General features: G+C 40.2%; 1 protein-coding gene across 4 annotated transcripts in view; it reads left to right on the top strand.

Annotated features, from left to right (window-relative positions):
- The window catches only part of LOC308199428 (uncharacterized protein), a 95942-nt gene that overhangs the window by 10162 nt on the left and 67455 nt on the right, over positions 1–18325 (top strand). The window contains exon 2 of one of the 4 annotated variants that reach the window (XR_013954634.1): positions 4742–5433. The exons of the other annotated variants lie outside the window; for them this stretch is intronic. The gene's annotated coding sequence lies outside the window, so the exon portion shown is untranslated. Of the gene's footprint in view, positions 1–4741; positions 5434–18325 lie in introns of those variants that run through there. 4 annotated transcript variants of the gene reach the window in all.

Below are 18325 nucleotides of genomic sequence, written 5' to 3'. Positions count from 1 at the left end.
CATATAGAAGTTTATGCAAAACATTCTTAAAGAGAAAATGAAAAGATAAACAAAGGCTCAGAAATTCTTTGTAGGTAATCTTTTGGTAGTATAGCAAATGCATGTTCCTTATTACCCTGTGGGCCCCTGTTACTAAGTTGCTTAGCTCATATTTGTCATAGTGTATGTACACATACGCATGCACACACATATGTATATGAAATAGTATGTATTTGTCTGTCTTTTTCTCTAACCAAATAGTAAAAATATTGATGTTCAAGTTAATGATATTAATCAAGCAGAAGGTACATTAACTCAAGAGGGCTGGCCCTCAAAATATGAAGGAAATATCTTATTTTTAGTACAGCAAGAAAATGATAATAGACTAGGCAAATATTTTGAAAGTGGTAAGGAAGATATAATGATTAAGTTGTCTAGAAAAAGAAATGATCCTGTGGCATTTAAGATGAATGCTGAAGAAAGAGTAGACATTTTCTGAGTAGAAATTTAACTTGTAGATGGGGGAGAAAAGTTGTGTGTTAAACTCACTAATCAGAGAACAGTCATTAGAAATTAGTATATCTCTCACATCAGCATGTTATAGAAAACCGGATTTTAATATTAAATTAATGTTGATTAAAAAATGAGAATCTGATTGCAATGAAAATAGGAGTTTCTTCTTCATACATGGAGCACAAGCATCACAAAAAAAATCTTATTAATTAAGGGCAAGAAAGAAGACCCTGGCAACTACAGGTCTGTCAGTCTCACATCAGTGCCTGGTAAAATTATGGAGAAGATTATTCTGGGAGTTACTGAAGTGCACCTGGGAGACAATGCAGTCATTGGTCTCAGCCGGCATGGGTTCATGAGGGGTAGGTCCTGTTTAACAGATTTGATTTATTTTTATGGTAAGATCACCCATCTAGTCAATCAAGAGAAACCAACTGATACAATCTTTTTGGATTTCATACAGCTTTTGACACAGTTTCCCATAGGATCCTACTGGACAAAATATCCAGCATACAGCTAGAAAAAAACATCACACAATGGGTGAACAATTGGCTGATAGGCAGGGCTCAAAGGGTTGTGGTAAATGGGGCCACATAAGGCTGGCAGACAGCAGTGGGGTCCCCCAGGGCTCAATTTTAGGGCTGGTTCTCTTCAATGTTTTTATAAATGACTTGGATGTAGGGCTAGAAGGTATTTTGAGCAAATTTGCAGATGATACTAAACTGGGAGGAGTTGTTGACTCTGAGGGTGGACAGGCCTTTCAGAGGGATCTGGACAGATTGGAGAGCTGGGCAATCACCAACTGTATGAAGTTTAACAAGTGCAAGTGCCGGGCCCTGCACCTGGGAAGGAGCAACCCTGGCAATATGTATGCACTGGGCAATGAGACTCTGGAGAACAGCGGCGCAGAGAGGGATCTGGGTGATTTGGGTGATGGCAAGTTGAATATGAGCCAGCAGTGTGACCTGGCAGTCAGGAGGGCCAACTGTATCCTGGGGTGCATCAAGCACAGCATTGCTAGTAGGTCGAGGGAAGTGATTGTCCCACTCTACTCTGCACTGGTGTGACCTCACCTCAAGTACTCTTTGCAGTTCTGGGCACCACAGTACAAAAAATGTGAAAGTATTGGAAAATGTCCAGAGAAGGGCTACAAAGATGGTGAAGGGCCTAGGGTGGAAGATGTATGAGGAGTGGCTGAGGTCACTAGGCCTGTTCAGCATGGAAAAGAGGAGGCTGAGGGGAGACCTCATCGTGGTCTACAGCTTCCTCACAAGGGGGAGAGGAGGGGCAGGCGCCGATCTTGTCTTTTTAGTGACCAGTGATAGGACCCGGGGGAATGGTGTCAAGCTGCGACAGGGGAGGTTCAGGTTGGATATCAGGAAGAGGTTCTTCACCGAGAGGGTTGTTGCACACTGGAAGGGGCTCCCCAGGGACGTAGCCACGGCACCAAGCCTGTCAGAGTTTAAGAGTTTGGACTATGCTCTCAGTCATATGGTCTGAATTTTCGGGTAGACCTGTGTGGAACCAGGAGTTGGACTTGATGATCCTTATGGGTCCCTTCCAACTTGGGATATTCTATGATTTTTTTTTTCAGTTGCTAAACTATTTAATATGCCATGGATGGCAAGAAGCTTCTCACTAAGAGCAAGAGTCTTTGGTTTTCCTCATCAGTTCAGTATTTGCTTTGTTCATATAAACCGAAGAACAGTATTGATGGCACTGAGGAATGTGTAACAGGATATTTTTCACTGTTATTGAGACTACTTACTAATGGCAAATTGGAACAGAGAACTGTAGAATAAACTATCAAACACTCTCCATTCCATTAGAGGAATAGTATATGACAACAGCAAAGATCCTGAAAGAACCTCTGGAAAATCTTCCGCAAATATCTCATCTCACTAGAAGCTGTTTTTCAGAATTTTCACTGGAAATCATGACTGCAGAATGGCAAATGAAAATGGGGTAATCTTTAGCTCCTGGATACATCTGAGGTATTAAGCACTTCCACCTATATTCATCTGGTTTCCTTCAACCTATTATCTACAGTAACCAAGTAAAAATCTAGGAATATTTATTTATGAGAAATGTGCTTCTGCAATATCACCACAGGCAAAAGAGTATCTGTATGGGCAACAGAAAAGAAGACAAAATGGCAAACAATTGCACTCAAAACATTGTTGTTAACGTATAAATCATTTTGACATCATTATGTTAAAATGTCTAGTACGTTATCAAATATTAGAAATGTTAATTTTCCAGAAATCACTTTCCTGAGGAGAAAACACAGTAGATATTGAAGTATCAGAATGACTCCAGAGGAGGGTCACACAGATGATCAAGGGGCTGGAGCTCCTCTCCTATGAAGACGGGCTGAGGGAGTTGGGGTGGTTTTGAGAAGGCTTTGGGGAGACCTTATGGTGGCCTGCCAGTACCTAAAAGGGGCTACAGGAAAGATGGGTAGGGACTTTTTTTTGTCTGTGAGTGTAGTAATAGGACAAAGATTAATGGCTTAAAATAGGGCAGGTTTAGATTAGGTATAAGGAGGAAATTCTTCATTCTGAGGGTGCTGAAGCACTGTAACAGGTTGCCCAGAGAAGGTGTGGATACCCCATCCCTGAAAGTGTTCAAGACCAGGCTGGTCTTTGGGTAACCTGATGTAGTGGGAGTTGTCCCTGCCTACAGCAGGGGGGTTGGAACTATATGATCTTTAAGGTTCCTTCCAACCCAAACCATTCTGTGATTCTATTATACTTTCGTGAGTATAATTGCAGGGTAAATTAACTGTGATTTTTAAGCTATTAGGTGTCATTGAATTCACTAAGAGATCATGGGTTTGTTGTTTTTTCATTGTCTCTGACATTTATTTACCCTAAAATATAAAAAATCTTGCTCCTACGGTATATTCACATTCTTTCCTAGTCTTGTTTGAATTGTCACAGTTTGGTTTTGACCCTTTTGAAGTAATGGTTTAATGTTGTTGGCCTTGAAGACTTTTAACTTTTATAGGTGGTAGCAAGTTCAGCCTCCTCCCAGTCCTCTTCATTTCTCCAGCATATTACTACCAAGCAGAAGAAAATCACTAATTCCTTCAAACACAGTGAAGGAGATCAAACACTGCTTTTCCCTTCAGTAATTCAGCAAATCCTATGTATGAATTTTGAAGCTTAGTGAGGCCACAGTTGCATGTGCAGTGAGGTCAATACCAATGCCATATTAGAATTCTAGATCAAGGATTACCCTTGTCAAAAATAGCGAAGGGGACATTTTATGGTAATGGAGCTTTTCCTTTCTTACTGAAATTGAAATTGTATCTACTGTTTAGAAGTATGTTAATATCTGTAGCACAGTATTATAACCAGCTATCTCTAGAAATACAGTTGTTTTGTACTTAGTACAACAGTGGTTTCTCTAGACTGGGTTCAGTTCTGAAGTCTAGATATTTTCTTCAGCAGTTCTAAAATCATGTTATAATGTTGGGCTTGTACAATGGGCTTAGAGGAGCATAATCCTCAGATGGATTTAAGACACACATTTACTGCATTTTTTACCCAGCTCTGCAGATAACGTTCTTAGAATTGCATTTAACTTAGTTGAAATAAACTTCTCTGCTCTCTCTCTCCACTCTGGAAGTTATTTTAAGGATATGGCCTCATGAGCAAATGCTCAGACTCTATATGCATCTTTCTGACTGTTTTCAGAGCATCTGTACTTTTGTAAGATATCTCAAACTCTCCTTTTGGCCATAAAACACAGACTGGAAAAATATATCAATTCCTTTGACAGCTTGGCTGTCTCAGAATTTGGATCTGGACTAGTCTCATGCAGTGAGTTACTCATTCTCTTCATGCTCAAGTGAAGCACAGCATATTGTATTAGTGCTTCTGCTTCTGGCTGTTATTCCTTTAAATTGCAACATTTTATCAAGGCTTCTACAGTGATCTTGGAGGTCTCTTCCAACCTAGATGATTCTGTGATACTCAGAGACTGGAGAAAGACTGGAGTCAGAGAAACAGGACCAAGTTTTATTCTGTCATCATAAGTCTATGATAAATAGCCTGCAAGATAGTATTAGAATATTTTATCCTTTTTACTTGAGACACAAGCCATGATCAGAACAGTGTTCCAAACATGTAAACTAATATCCTAAAGACTGGTTGGTGCCTACACCTGATCAAGGCTCCATTTTGTAGTACATATTAATATAAATATCAAATACTGTTTTTGTTTGTTTTTGCCTCGGAAACAGGAGAATGAAGCAGCAAAATCAGATGTTTCATCATGTAGAGAAGAACCAGAAAAATGTTCTCCTGAATGTGATCATCTTGTCTTTCAACAGAAAATGTGCCGAGTCAGAAATTGCTTTCTGTATTCCTGACTTGAAAAAAAAAGTGTGTACCTGTTTTCTCTTCCCTTGTCAAGACAAAAACTTTATCACACCTGACTGGATGAAGCCTAAATAAATCAGCTGTATTTTATGAATTTTAAAAATATTGTGCGTTACATAGATTAAGGTATGCTTTGCATTTGAACTATTTTCCTAGTCTGTTCACACCTGTACCTAGAATACTATAGCTCATTTGTAGCTTTGAATAAATAAGAGAACTGTAGCTGATAGTAACTTATTTTCAAATGCTATTTCCTAGTTGTTTTTTTTTTTCTTCATAGTATTTTACTGGACAAAAATAAAAGTCCTCTGCTTGTATATGCCTCCATAAAACCACACAAAACAAAGCACTCATGATCTAAAATATTTTACTTTTATTTAAAAAACCATGTCCATGTGGCTCTTTAATATTTCTAAGGAAGGAGACTCCCCAACCACTATGGGCAACCTGTGACAGTATTTGGTCACCCTCGCAGTGAAAATGTGTTTCTTCTTGTGGAACTGTATGAGGTTCAGAACAGCAAAAAGGGCATTACAACTAAGCCTGTAGTTGGCATTCATCAAAGAAGGAACCTCCTCCATTCCAGTTTGTGCCCCCTGCCTCTTGTCCCGGCACTGGGCAACACCTAAAAGAGCTTGGTTCCATCCTATTTGCACCATCCCTTTAGGTATTTATAGATCTAAGCTTTCTCTTCTCTTGGCTAAACAGTTCTAGATCTTCCAACCTCTCCTCACCGTACTGGAGATGAAGGATCATCTTCTACTTGCAGGAAACACTTTGTCTAATGAAGCCCAGGATACCATTAACTTTATTGGCAGCAAGGGCACTTTATTGGCTCATATTCAACTTAGTGTCTACCAGTACCCTGAGGTCTCTTCACTGCCAGCCTGCTTTCCATCTAGGTGGCACCCTTCATGTACTGGTGCCTGGGTTAGTTCCTCCCCAGGTGCAAGGCTTCACATTTCTCCTTGTTATACTTGATGGGATTTATAAGGCTCACAGCAACGAAGTGGGCATTACAGCTAAGTGGGCATTACACCTTTCACAAAGGGATGTGCCTTCAAAGACATCACTATTAACTGTTTCTGCAAATAGAAGCACCTGATCTGTTCTTCTGTTTTTGTCACCCTTGGTTTGGGTCTGAATAATGATGCTGCATATGATGAGCAATATCTGAACAGGCATTCACAGTATCTTTACAAAAATTGTAACTAAAATGACTATTTTAAAAACAAGTTGCCTGGCAGGCCAAGACAAGCCCAGGCAAAGCCTGACACCTCCAGAGACTTGTGTTATTTGCTTAATGCAAAGCTTTTGCCTTAAGTGGACTGTGGCACTACCGTATCTTTATTACTGAACCAGTAGTCAATCATCTATATTGCTATCAGGCTAACATGTCAAATGTCCCTCGGGGGGGAAAAAAAAAAGCATGACATTCTTATCAATGTTGGCAGACCAGTACACATGTATGAATAGAGATGTTGTAATGAATAGCACCAAGATATGTATTAGTTGTCTCTGTACTTTTCCATTTCCTAGCAAAGATGTTCTGTTCTGCCCATTGATGTCACCAGGAGGTAGAATATTGTAAGATTAAGGTCTAAATTTATATCTTTTTAAGAGACATTTTGTACAGCTTCAGAATTCATTCCAGTCCTGACTCTTTGTGCAAGTGCCCTCAGGCACTGGCAACTGGCAAGGTCTCCTTAACTTAACAGATTTGCAACCTTGTCAAAGTCCTTTTTTCAGTTTCCATGTACACTATCTTTCATTTTCATAATTGATAGCACAGAGAAGACTAAATGCAGAGTCAGGAAATTAATTTAGATATGATGCCCTGATATGCATTTCTTTAATTCAGGCTGATGTACTCAATTATAGGTCACATTCAGTGATATTGGACCAGAAGTGTGTAACTAAGGAGGCCAAAAGCTAAATCTCAGGAAGAAATAGCTTGACCTGCCAACACAATAGAAACCATCCTGATGGGTTTATTTTCAGATGTAATGTTCAGTCACAGAAAGAAGAAAATCCAGTATATTTATAAACTCTGATGGCAGCAAGAAAGTAAAGCACAAAATGAATTTGAAATAAGTAATTCTAAGACTGTGTAACAAGTACTTGATATTAAATGAAAGTTAAAGCTGAAATACAACTCTAGTTAGGATCAAAAAGCTCTTTTTTTTTTTTTTTTCCTGTTCCCTTTAAAATACCATGTCCTGGGAAATATCTGTATCATGCCCCGAAGGATGCTTAGGCACAAAGACATTTCAGAATATGTAGTCTATCCAAGTAAAAATGCTTCCTTAGTCCCTCCTCTTCTCAAACAAGGATGTTATGAGACAGATTTTTCACCACCATCACCCTGACCAGTGCTGTTCCTCCCTGTCTCCTTACCCACCACCCCCCAACCAAAAAAAAAAAAAAAAAAAAAAAAGGGAGTGATCTCATCTGTGTTGACATAGTTCATTGAAATGGACATATCTCAGGACTTCTCTGACCTTGCCAGGGTTTGCCTCTTCTTCCCTGGTTCTGCTGGATTACCTTGGTTCTACCAGACATCTTAGCTGCTGCTCTCCATTCCTTGCTCTGATCTTACAGACTTTAGAGCTTGTACTCAATTTCCTGTATCCTGTTTGTACAATTATGATGTAAATCCCTGTCACTTTCTTTGTGATTATACTACCTTACATATATATGTACAAACAGATGTGTTAGAAGATTTCTTGCTGCTGGTCATGCCATTAGTACTCTTACAACATCACAAAATGCCTTTCCAATGTTGCTGGTTCTGCCAGGTTAATGTTCTTATCTCTGAGTTCAAGACAAACAAATATTAATTATATCTTACTTAATCTCTTTCTGTTTTATGGGTGTAACAACCCTCTGCTTTGACTACAAGGTTTTATCACTACAATTCATTGACTTGTATCCTTGATCTTTTCTCTTTTCTTATTCCCGTTCTGAAGGGATGAAAGACATGGACTCCTGATAGCTCTTGAACAGGAGACTTTTTTTGCCATTTTTCTCCACTACACAGACTTTCCCTGTAGCTCCATGCGCTGTCCACACACCCGAATCTGTCATACAATTGGTTAGAGACCCTCAGACACGCGCCTCAAGCCAGCCAGCAATTGGCCACTGCCCAAAGCTCATCTTTAACACTGTAGGCAAGTTAATTTATCTCGACCTTGCTCAAGTTTTTGTTTCTACCGCTTATTTCCTCATTATCTCTGATTCAGGGACGTGTGAAACAGCGCAAAGCCACCTGCGAATTCCTTCCCCACACCATTCTATTTTGAACACTCAGTTGAAAGCACCATTTTTTTAAATTTATTCGTTTTGGAATTTTTAAGACAGCAAAATACTCCAGAACATTATTTTAAACAAACATTTATGTGAATATTGGGTATACTCTAGCTTCTTTTATGAAATCATTTTAAGAGAAAGGAACCATCAAATAGATTTGATAGGCAATACATTTTTCAGCTGTGGACAGCAGAAAACAAACAAACCAAACAATCAAAAAACTTACGGTTAATTTATAAAGTGTGTAGGAAATGGCAGACTCATTTGGCAAGTTATTAATATTTAATAGTTCTACCAGCTTGGCATGATGTCATAGTTCAGGATACTCAAGGAAAGCATAATTATGAGCCATAACATCATAGTGAAGGAGCCAAATAAAAAGACTGGGAGGCCTCCTACCCCCCTTGGGTGAAATTGGTGTGCTCAGCTCACTCCCTGAAGTGCCTGTACACCAGTGCACACAGCATGGGGAATAAGCAGGAGGAGTTAGAAATCCATGTTCGGTCAGGAGACTATAATCTGGTGACAATTACAGAGACATGGTGGGACAGCTCACATGACTGGAATGTGGTCATGGATGGTTATGTCCGTCTCAGGAAAGACAGGCCGGCAATGCGAGGTGGTGAAGTTGCTCTTTACGTGAGAGAGCAACTACAATGTATTGAGTACTGTCCAGGGGCAGAAAAGGAGCAAGTTGAGAGCCTGTGGGTGAGAATTAAGGGGCAGGCTGGCATGGGTGATACTGTTGTGGGTGTCTATTACAGGACACCAGATCAGGATGAGGAAGTTGACGAGGCCTTCTACAGGCATCTGATAGCACCCTTGCATTTACAGGCCCTGGTTTTCATGGGGAATTTCAACTACCCTGACATTTGCTGGAAGGCCTACTCAACCAGTCATCTGCAGTCTAGGAGGTTCCTTCAGTGTATTGATGATAACTTCCTAATGCAAATGGTGGATGAGCCAACTAGGAGAGGAGTGCTGCTGGATCTTGTCCTCACTAACAAGGAGGGTCTGGTTGAAGCGGTGAAGGTTGAGGGCAGCCTTGATTGCAGCGACCGTGAGATGGTGGAGTTCAGGATCTCATGTGGCAGAAACAGAAAACCAAACAGAATCGCAACCCTGGACTTCAGTAGGGCCGACTTTGGCTTTTTCAAGCAATTGTTAGGGGAAATCCCATGGGACAGGGTACTTGAAGGTAAAGGGGCCCAAGATAGTTGGTTATAATTCAAGGACTGCTTCTTCCAAGCTCAAGATCAGAGCATCCCAACAGGTAGGAAGTCAAACAAGGGAGCCAGGAGACCTGCATGGTTAAACAGGGAACTGCTGGGCAAACTCAAGTGGAAGAGGAGAGTTTACAGATCATGGAAGGAGGGGCTGGCCACTTGGGAGGAATATAAGGCTCTTGGCAGAGGATGTAGGGAGGCAGCTAGGAAAGCTAAGGCCTCCTTAGAATTAAACATTGCAAGAGGGGTCAAGGACAACAGAAAGGGCTTCTTCAAATACATTGCAGATAAAACTAACACTAGAGGCAATGTAGGCCCACTTAATGAATGAGGTGAGTGCCCTGGTGACAGGAGATACAGAGAAGGCAGAGTTACTGAATGCCTTGTCTCTGTCTATAATGCTGGAAGATGTCCTGAGGAGCCCCATACCCTGAGGCCCCAGAAGATGTTGAAATAAAGGAGGAGTTTGGCTTGGTGGATGAGGACTGGGTTAAGGACCGATTAAGCATGTTGGACATCCATAAATCCATGGGTCCTGATGGGATGCACCCGCGGGTGCTGAGGGAGTTGGTGGAAGTCATTGCTAGGCCACTCTCCATCATCGTCTTTGGTAAATTGTGGGGAACAGGAGAAATGCCTGAAGGCTGGAGGAAAGCAAACGTCACTCCAGTCTTGAAAAAGGGCAAGAAAGAGGACCCAGGTAATTATAGACTGGTCAGCCTCTCCTCCATCCCTGGAAAGGTAATGGAACAACTTATCCTTGGCATTGTCTCTAGACATATCAAGGATAAAAGGGTCATTAGGGGCAGTCAACATGTCTTCACCAAGGGGAAGTCATGCTTAACCAACCAACCTGATAGCCTTTTATGAAGACATAACCAGATGGATAGAAGATGGTAAAACAGTGGACATGTCTATCTTGATTTCAGTAAAGCATTTGACACCATCTTCCACAGTGTCCTCGCAGCTAAACTGAGAAAGTATGGTCTGGATGATGGGGTAGTGAGGTGGACTTTGAACTGGCTGAAGGGAAGAAGGCAGAGAGCTGTGGTCAGTGGAACGGAGTCGAGTTGGAGTCTTGTATCTAGTGGAGTCCCTCAAGGGTTGGTACCGGGACCAGTATTATTCAATATATTCATCAATGACTTGGATGAGGGAATAGAGTGCACTGTCAGCAAGTTTGCTGATGACACTAAACTGGGAGGAGTGGCTGACACGCCGGAAGGCTGTGCTGCCATCCAGTGGTACCTAGACAGGCTGGAGAATTAAGCGGGGATAAATTTAATGAAATATAACAAGGGCAAGTGTATAGTCCTGCATCTGGGAAAGAACAACTCCAGGCACCAGTATTAGTTGGGGACTGACCTGTTGGAGAGCAGCGTAGGGGAAAGGGACCTGGGGGTCCTGGTGGACAGCAGGATGACCATGAGCCAGCACTGTGCCCTTGTGGACAAGAAGGCCAATGGCATCCTGGGGTGTATCAGACGGGGTGTGGTTAGTGGGTCGAGAGAGGTTCCTCTCCACCTCTACTCTGCCCTGGTGAGACTGCATCTGGAATATTGCATCCAATTCTGGGCACTCCAGTTCAAGAAGGACAGGGAACTGCTTGAGACAGTCCAGCGCAGAGCCAGAAAGACGATTAAGGGAGTGGAGCACCTCCCTTACGAGGAAAGGCTGAGGGAGCTGGGTCTCTTTAGCTTGGAGAAGAGGAGACTGAGGGGTGACTTCATTAATGTGTATAAATATGTAACGGGTGAGTGTCAGGAGGACGGAGCCAGGCTCTTCTCAGTGACATCTAATGATAGGACAAGGGTCAATGGGTGCAAGTTGGAACATAGAAGGTTCCACTTAAATGTGAAAAGAAACTTTTTCATGGTGAGGGTGACAGAACACTGGAACAGGCTGCCCAGGGGGGTTGTGGAGTCTCCTTCTCTGGAGACATTCAAAACCCACCTGGACACATTCTTGTGTGACCTGATCTAGGTGTTCCTGTTCCGGCAGGGGGATTGGACTAGATTATCTTCCAAGGTCCTTTCCAATCTCTAACATTCTGTGATTCTGTGATTCTGTGGATGGTGAGACCCATTTATCTCATGTAAATTGCCCTCTGACTTGTTCAGAAAAACTAGCTTTTTATCTTCAAAATAACAGATTACTAAAGGCAACTACTTGCCACTGTCTATATTCAGAAAATAAGAGTATCCAATATGTAATCAAACAGAATGTCTTTGGATGAAGCATTACCTGAGCATCCTAAATCATACTACATAGATGTGGGACTGTGGATGCAGAGCACTGGTCAGGATGACCCATTTCTCTGTTCATTTTTTGGTACCTGAGAGGCAGAAACATTTAAATTCATACGAACTGAAGGGTTTTTTTTAGGGGGAAAATCTTCACAAATATCAAGAATCCCCAAATCCCAACAACAAAACCTCAAAGTTAACACTGGATTTTCCAACCTCACAAAATCTAAATGGAAAAAAAAAAAAGTAATAATAAAAAGTAATAATAAAATATTATCTGTGAAGCTAGTTAGTGATGGAGTTTATGTAAGTACATTAATGAGATGAATTTCAGTTCTTATCCTATCCAATGCCTGGTCCTCATTTTCCCGGCCTGAAATCTGTGACAGAAAAGTACTATTTTCTGAGGAGTGCTTGTATGGTAGTTGTTAAAATAGCAGATCCCTTGCTCTTGTGTTTATGCTAATAACATTTAGTGGGGTTAGCAATCACATTGATTTCCCATATGTAATAAGAGATGTATAATGCTACATTTCTAGTTAGAGTTTATTGAGCAGGCAGGATATTAGAAGTCAGAAGTGATTAATTCAGGGTATAACAATCACCTCTGTTTTGTTTCTTTTTAGTCTTGTTTTTGTTTCCCACTTTTCAACTGCCCATCTCTTTTCCCAAACACTTCAACACATGCCATTATCAGTGCTCATACTTCTGATGATATTTTTTTTTCTTTCATTTTGCTCTGAAAGTTTCGACCTTTCCATTAAAGGACATGCTATTTACTCCTGTCTCAGACTTGACACATGCTATAGAAGTCAGGCTGACCATAGTAGTTCAGTATTAGCTTTAAATAGACCATCAGTCTGTCCATCCAAATGGACAAGATTTCCAGTTCACACCAACAGTGAATATCTTCAAATTATAATGTAATTAAAAATATATATGCACTGGGCGATGAGACTCTGGAGAACAGCGGCGCAGAGAGGGATCTGGGTGATTTGGGTGATGGCAAGTTGAATATGAGCCAGCAGTGTGACCTGGCAGCCAGGAGGGCCAACTGTATCCTGGGGTGCATCAAGCACAGCATTGCTAGTAGGTCGAGGGAAGTGATTGTCCCACTCTACTCTGCACTGGTGTGACCTCACTTCAAGTACTCTTTGCAGTTCTGGGCACCACAGTACAAAAAATGTGAAAGTATTGGAAAATGTCCAGAGAAGGGCTACAAAGATGGTGAAGGGCCTAGGGTGGAAGATGTATGAGGAGTGGCTGAGGTCACTAGGCCTGTTCAGCATGGAAAAGAGGAGGCTGAGGGGAGACCTCATCGTGGTCTACAGCTTCCTCACAAGGGGGAGAGGAGGGGCAGGCGCCGATCTTTTCTTTTTAGTGACCAGTGATAGGACCCGAGGGAATGGTGTCAAGCTGCGACAGGGGAGGTTCAGGTTGGATATCAGGAAGAGGGGGTTGTTGCACACTGGAAGGGGCTCCCCAGGGACGTAGCCACGGCACCAAGCCTGTCAGAGTTTAAGAGTTTGGACTATGCTCTCAGTCATATGGTCTGAATTTTCGGGTAGACCTGTGTGGAACCAGGAGTTGGACTTGATGATCCTTATGGGTCCCTTCCAACTTGGGATATTCTATGATTCTGTGGTGAATATTTTACAGGATCAGATATTGTGTTTTATTTTTTTTACACTAGAGATAAGGAGGGGTTTATTCTCATTTTCTTTGTATTTATTTTAAGGTCAACAGCAGCAAGGGAAGCCTATTATTTGTGTAAGTGCATTTCAAATTCCTTGGGAAAAAATTTGCTATTAACAGAAAAGCAGATTTTTAGCTATTCTAACTTGAGTAGAAGTATCTTCTAATGTCCTCTCTGCTCAGTAAACCTCTACTAGAAATGTAATAGTCTATTCTTATTATTACTTATGGGAAATCAATGCAAGTGCTAGCCCCATTATATCCTATTGCCATAGCCACAGGAGTAAGGGATCTACCATCACAGCAGTTGCTATATCAGCACTCATTAGAATTACTGCTTTGTCACAGAACAGGAATAGGAGCAAACACCTGGAGTGTGACTTGATAATGATAGAACTCTATTCCAATAATGATCTAATGAACCTGTTGCCTTAATATAAGTCTTTTTCACAACTAGATAGCTTAAGAAGAAACTACTCTCTGTCAGTGTTGAGTACATAAATATACATATTTACATTTTTCAAGTGTGTTTTTTTCAAGTTTTTATATATATACATTTTATACATTTTACCACTTCAAAATGATAATGAAGCAAAAGAACACCCAAAGTCTCTCTCTCTATATATTTTTTTCCCCTGTAAATAAGGGGAAATGTGACCCATGGCAATTATTTTTATCATGTTCACAAGAGGAAAAGATAAAAGTAAAGGCACAATTGAACTGTAGATACATTAATAGAAAAAAAAGTACCAAAAGCACAAAAGATCTCAACATTATAGAAAGTGTGAGATGCAATAGAAATCAAGTCCTGGTCCTCTCATGGGGCAGCATTTTAAACAGACTAGGGTGGTATAGTAATGGCAATTATACACAAATGAGTTAGACATCTCAGTTTCTGCTTTCCTTCAACTACTCCTGAAATATCTTCCTTCCTTGGACCAACTGACATATTGTTTACCTCTAGTTGGCAGCTATGTTTGAATTCCCAAAGGATGTTGTTCAAATCTCATACCTAATACCATTTGCTTCTCTGTCCACATCTATGAACAATTTTTTTTTTCTTTAGAACTGTACAGATCCTTCTTTCTTTCCATGCTGCCTTACAGCAAGATTTTTCCTCTCATGTATTTTTATTTCTTATGCTTTTATTTCACTAGGAGACTCCATCAGCTGTTATCAAATACTACTGTAATCTATTCTTATTCTCATATTATGAGTTTTCTCCCACGCCTTTCAGACAACTGAATTTCTTTACGGCAGCCAGTACCTGAGAAAGGATTATCTCAAACTGCTTCTCTGAGAAGAATGAATTTTCTTCTCAGTTGACTTGAGAGATCAAGAAATGCACCTTCTATTTCTAAGGATGCAGTGATGCAGTTATAAATTCTGTAAAGGTGGTGTGGTAGATTAATGAAGATTATATAGACAAGAGGAAAGAAATGTTAAAAAAAAAAAAAAAAGTGCAGCATTTAATTATACACTGCAAAAGACATCCTGGTCAGGTGTGGTTTATGAAATGTTATAATGAAGAAAAACAAACAAACAAACCAACAACAACAACAAAAACAGTGACTTTTTATCAAATGGCTTGTCAACCCAGGAACATTCTGAGCTATTTTTCTTTAGAACATCATCAAAGAGTTGGATTTTTCAGCTAAATCTCTGGATTATATTTGTGTCATCTTCTGTTATCTTCCACTATTTTTCCTTGTGATTCTTTGCATTCAATGTACTGGTCTTTCCTTAACACTATCGAGCTCTCCAAGGAGAGACATTATTATGTTGTTGTATTGTTTTTTTTCTACCCAGAGATTATCTTTAAAACCATATACTTCCCTAAGGCATCCCAATTTGTAGAATCTTTTTTTTTTTTTTTCCCCTTTGCATTTACTCTATCCAGGTAGAATCTTGTATATATTATGAAGGAAATTGTATTTGTAGTCTATGAAATAATGTTTGTTTTTAATTAATTTTATTTTTAAAATTTTCTTTTTAAGAGACAAATAAAATAGCTAACTCCCTATCTTGAATGAATTCTTGTGACAATAAGTACCATAATTTGGCCAACAGCAAAATCTAGTACCTCAGATGAGATGTGAGAGCTCCATCAAGATGACTCCTCATCTGATAATTACCAGGATGAAAGCTCTATTTTTAGGTTTGTTTAACCCAGAATTACAAGCAGTCTGAAGAAATTATGCACCCAATATTGCTATGACTAAGACGAGACCCTCCCACTAAAAATTAGAAAATGAATAATAAAACAAGATCATTAGCACGAGCAACCATGTTTGTTTGGGATGATGTTAAACTATGAACTATTAAGAAGGATGTTCTTCCCTTGAAAAATCTACTCAGTCTGTTAGGAAATACAAAGTGCCACAGCTGAAGGACCACCTTTGTGATGAAGCAGACGGAAGACACTGACATTGAATGCTTGCTGGATTGAGAGTCAGTGTACTCTGTAAAAACTTTACTTGCTGTTTTGGAGGTTTTGTTTTGTTTTGTTTTTTATCTTGTTTTGGTATATGACCTAGAACTACTCATGAGCAAATTGTGACAATGTCAATAAAAGCAAAATGTTAAAATTAATACATAACTACTGATACATGGAGAAGTAAAAAAATAAAAATAAAAAAACATGATGCAAATAAAGCAATTATTTCATTTCAGAAGTTCAGCAGTGTGGGTTTTTGGTTGGTTGGTTGGTTGGTTGGATTGGGTTGGGTTTTGTTCGGTTCAGTTCAGTTCAGTTCGTTTGAGTTCGGTTTGGTTCCGTTTGGTTTGGTTTGGTTTGGTTTGGTAGGGGAGTGAGTCCTGGTCTCTTCCTCACATCAGAGTTTCCAGCTGTTTTTGTGACATTCAACTTCAATAACTGAACTGAGTCTGTAGTCCTAATGAAACCAAAGTACTCTCTGATGTAAAAAGTGTTTCAGTACAGGAATCACTATGGCCTTTAGGAGAAAGGAGTTAAAGCATTTGGGACTTACTGTTCTGAACCATGCTACTTCCAATTCCTCAGCTCTTTGCAATGTCCTTAGGAGCTCAGAAATCATGTGTGTGAGAGTATTTCTGATGTAGCTCTTCCTGAATTCATAAGCCCAAAGAATTCTTCCATTCTTGGAGTAAACCTTCAAGGATCTTAAAATGAATGATGATAACTGTCTATTCCCTTGGAAAAAAAATATATATATATATATATATGTAAATATATATATAGTCAGAAATAAATCATAAAATCATATTTTTCCACACCTAATAAATCTAAAGGGCTTCATTGTAGCATATGTCAGCATCAATCATACTAATTAAACTTCTATAACAATAAGTGAATCAATAAATGCATAAGAAAAAAATAGATGAATTCAATCAATGAGCTCTTTCTAACAAGACAAAGGATAGAAACTCAGAAGATTAATTCTGATGCATTCTTATGTTAAATTGATATGTACTGATATGAAGAACCAGGTAGAGACCTTTAGAGCTTTTTCCTGTAAAACTAACCTGCATTGATAAGACATTGATATAAATGAGATATTATAAGAAAACTGATACACTTAAGTCACTGAAGAAATCTTCCTGAGTATCTATCACTTGGAAAAAAAGTAATAGATCTTACTGATGACAAGAATAGTAACTTTCTTGAATTTTTAGTTTCTAAAACCATTATAATAATTCTGCCGTGCCCTGTTTGCCCACTCTGCTCTCTGTGCTCCTGATCGCTTGTGCTCCCCAGGGACTGCCTCTGTACAATAGAGAGGGTTGCTCCTGACTCCACCCCAGCCTCATCAGCCACCCTGGTGAGGCCTGCTGAGTCGTGGTGGTTCTGGTGGATGAAAAGGTCAACACGAGCCAGCAGTGTTTGCATGCAGCCCAGAAGGTCAACTGCATCCTGGGGTGCAGCAAGAGAGAAGTGGCCAGCAGGTCAAAGGAGGTGATTGTCCCCCTCTGCTCTGCCCTTGAGAGGCCCTACCTGGAGTTCTGCATCCAGGTCTGGGGCCCCTAGCACAGGAAAGATGTGGACCTGTTAGAGCAGGTCCAAAGGAAGACCACAAAGATGATCTGGAGTGCTGGAGCACTTCTCCTATGAAGAAAGGCTGAGAGCTGGGGATGTTCAGTCTGAAGAAGAGAAGGCTCCAGGGAGACCTCATTGCAGCTTTTCAATATTTAAAGGGGTCTTATAAAAAGATGGAGAGCAGCTTTTTACATAGGCAGACAGTGACAGGACGAAAGTGAGTGATTTTAAACTAAAAGTAGGAAGATTTAGATTACATGTTGGGAGGAAATTCTTTTCTCAGAGGTGGTGAGGCACTGGAACAGGTTGCTTAGAGGATGTGTTTGAGGCCCTGGGCAACCTGATGAGTTGGTGGGAGATGTCCCTGCCCAGCACAAGGGGTTTGGAACCAGATGATCTTTAAGGTCCTTTCCAACCCGAGCCATGCTATGATTCTATGAAATGTGGACAGACCATGGTGGGAAACCATCCCACATTGGTCTTGTCTCTTCCTATCTGCTCCGGTTCCATGAGGTGGGCAAATCATATTGTTCTCCCATGCCTTAGCTTTCCTTAAATGTAATCTGAAAATAATAGTGCAGTTCTTTTTTACGTAACGCTGTATGTTCTGATGAAAAGTGATGCTAAGAGAAACATCCGCTTCATGTAGAGGACCACATTAGGACTCTCCGGGATTTAAAAAGGGATTAAGAATAGTAAGGAGCTAAAGCGTTTACATGCTCAGTCTCCAGGAGTAGAATCTTATCACTAGAGGCATTCTTGATTTTATTTTTGTTAGATAGTTACTGAAATTTTGTCTGTAAACCTCAGCAATCCCTAAGTATATTGGCCTTCTAGAATAGCATAATATAACAGCTTCTAAATTCCCCTTCAGTTAAGGGAAAGACATCTCTGAAATGAAGCTTAGTACATAATAGGCAGTACTAAAACAGCTCACAATTACTGTAATTTAAC

Source organism: Anser brachyrhynchus (assembly GCF_964034855.1).
Source record: "Anser brachyrhynchus genome assembly, chromosome: 8".
NCBI lineage: Eukaryota > Metazoa > Chordata > Aves > Anseriformes > Anatidae > Anser > Anser brachyrhynchus.
The sequence above is the reverse complement of the archived record's forward strand: the minus strand, read 5'-3'. Positions and strand labels throughout refer to the sequence as shown.